General features: G+C 51.2%; 1 pseudogene; it reads right to left on the bottom strand.

Moving 5' to 3' along the window:
* Positions 1-589: 589 nt before the first annotated feature.
* Positions 590-2,341, bottom strand: LOC108833519 (protein CHROMATIN REMODELING 35-like; annotated as a pseudogene).
* Between the last annotated feature and the right edge of the window lie 267 nt (positions 2,342-2,608).

Below are 2,608 nucleotides of genomic sequence, written 5' to 3' on the forward strand. Positions count from 1 at the left end.
ACGAAGAATCTAAGATCTTCCTTCCCGTCGATGTCTTACGAGTTTCCGAAATGTTTCCGATGGTTCGCGAAGACTTAGGAAAGACTCGAAGTACAGATTTCTGATTGCCGGGAACTAGGACTCGTGTACCGAAGATCATCGACCGAAGACCCGAGCCAGCACGGGGCTAGCCGCCCGGCGGCCACGGCCAGCACGGGCGCTAGCCGCCGGCGGCCACGGCCAGCACGGGGCTAGCCGCCTGGCGGCCACGGCCAGCACGGGCGCTAGCCGCCGGCGGCCACGGCCAGCACGGGGCTAGCCGCCCGGCGGCCACGGCCAGCACGGGCGCTAGCCGCCGGCGGCCACGGCCAGCACGGGGCTAGCCGCCCGGCGGCCACGGCCAGCACGGGCGCTAGCCGCCGGCGGCCACGGCCAGCACGGGCTAGCCGCCCGGCGGCTACGGCCAAGGCCTGGGTCGGCTGCTCGGTCCTTCGGTCTACGGGTGTTCGTGTTCGTTTTGTCGGAAGGTTTTTCGTATGACAAATAGACTTAGCCGTTGATTTCGAGATAACCGTTTTTGACCCCAACAATACCCATTTCCTAACACCCGTCATTTCGTCCCCAATTTCTGTGTGTCAAGACTCCCGTGCCTAACATTCCGACTTCGTGTGACACCCACTCGTTCTTTGCCAGCTAGCGGTCTCATAACGTTATCTGAAAACTGCTTGTAACCCAGAAAAACAGATACTCTTCTTCTCCGTCCACCGTTTAAAATGGCTAGCTAATGTGCCACGGTTTTCTGCTTTAGCACTGTAGAAGTCAAGCAGTGGAATGGCTTCGACCTGCCATCTCACAAAATCTCTTTTCCGGGTAGACAAAATTTTCCTTTGGAAGCACAACCAGTGGCTTAGCCTGAGGATACTTTGCCAGGAAGCTCGGCATAAAACTGATGATCAGAGCCTGGAGCATGAGCCATGATACAGCCACCAGGCTCATCTGCTACTAAGTTGCTGCAAAGGAACTGGAACCCTTCAATTTGATGAGGCTTCATCTTGCTAGCATGCGTTGGGTGAGCAGAGAGTCCACCTATCATCCGCCCTTCTGCAGATAACTTAGTCTCAAAATCTGGTCCCCAAACTTTTAATCCGAGATTCAGATGCATATGTTCTCGTGCTTCTTTCGCTTTACTGAAGTTCACATCAATAATGTCTAAGGTGCTTTTGTCAATAACTCCGCAGACACGGCAAAAATAACCTATGTCGTCCTTTAGTATGAAGGAGTGCTCACAGTCTTCCACTTCATCGGTCTTTGATTCATTGCGTGAAGTCTCTGCATCCATGGAACACGCTATTGACATGGCCATTTCATTCCAGATAATACCAAGATCCTCATCCGCTGCTTCAGACTCATTACCACTTTCATCATCCTCAACGCCCACATAGACACCCTTATCGTTGACCACACCATTTCCAATGGCAAGGACCTTTTCTCTCCTCGTTTGTCCCACGCAGACATCTATGTCAATGACCATACCGTTTCCTATAGCAAGGAGGTTGCCTCTGCTACTTTGGCCCTCCACCAATGCAGAAATGGCACAAGACATCTCCTTTCCCTTCCCCAAAACAACCTCCTCAAAAGCGGACTGCGGCGTCACAGGCACCACATCACGTTGACTCTTCTGATGCTGCACAAGACTTGACTGACACGAATACTTAGGCTTCCCAACAGAATCTTCATCATCATCATCAGAATCAAGAATAACAATCTCAGTGGAAGGAACCACACAGAGAGCCTTCTTCGAACCATCATCATCACCATCCAAGTCAATCACACAATCCAAAGCCAGCTGATTCTCCCAACTCATAAGCGCTCCTTGACATCCTCTGCTGCTGCGGCTCCTTCTCCAAACACAGTATGGACAAGCGACGGATACAACCAGATGCAACGCTTCACCAGTTCCATTCTCAGGTTAGCCACCTCTTCCAACTCTTTAGTAACGCTCCCGAACTTACCACCGTCTAGAGCCTCGAGCATGTTGCCGACGGCAAAGGGTTGAGAAAAGTCGGTGACTTTAGATGAGTTCCTGAGCCGCTTCGCTTCGGAGGAGTCGAGAGAGAGTCCATCGTCATCATGCTTCCTTTTGTGGTGACCTTTAGGGGGAGGTTGGAGAATCAACATGAAGGGAACATAAATCACTAACTGAGATGATACCACGCCATGGTTACGATTCCTGCTTTCGGACACGTCCTTTCTTCCCGGGTTCGATGGTTCCTAACTAAACCCAAACTCCCGAAAATGAATTATACTCCTCCTACTCCTCCATTCCTTATAACCCGAACTTTAACTTTTACTCGATCATCTTAAAACCAACGAATAAATTCAATAATGAATTGGAGTAGGATTACAATAAATAGAAAGCTCAAGGCATCTGCACAAATAGAGGCTGCCCATAGGAAGAAAGAAAACACCAAAGCCAGCAACAATTAAATAAAACTGTCAAATAAAACTCGCATCCTACTCCTGGAAAAAGGATCCTACTCGCTCAGCCAACCACCACGCGGAGGGTTGCCGATAGCCTCGGTTCCAGGGCCTGCCGTGCCGCCGCCCGCCGCCCTAGCCTTCGGGTTTC

Source organism: Raphanus sativus, unplaced genomic scaffold, assembly GCF_000801105.2.
Source record: "Raphanus sativus cultivar WK10039 unplaced genomic scaffold, ASM80110v3 Scaffold1123, whole genome shotgun sequence".
NCBI classification, from domain to species: Eukaryota; Viridiplantae; Streptophyta; class Magnoliopsida; order Brassicales; family Brassicaceae; genus Raphanus; species Raphanus sativus.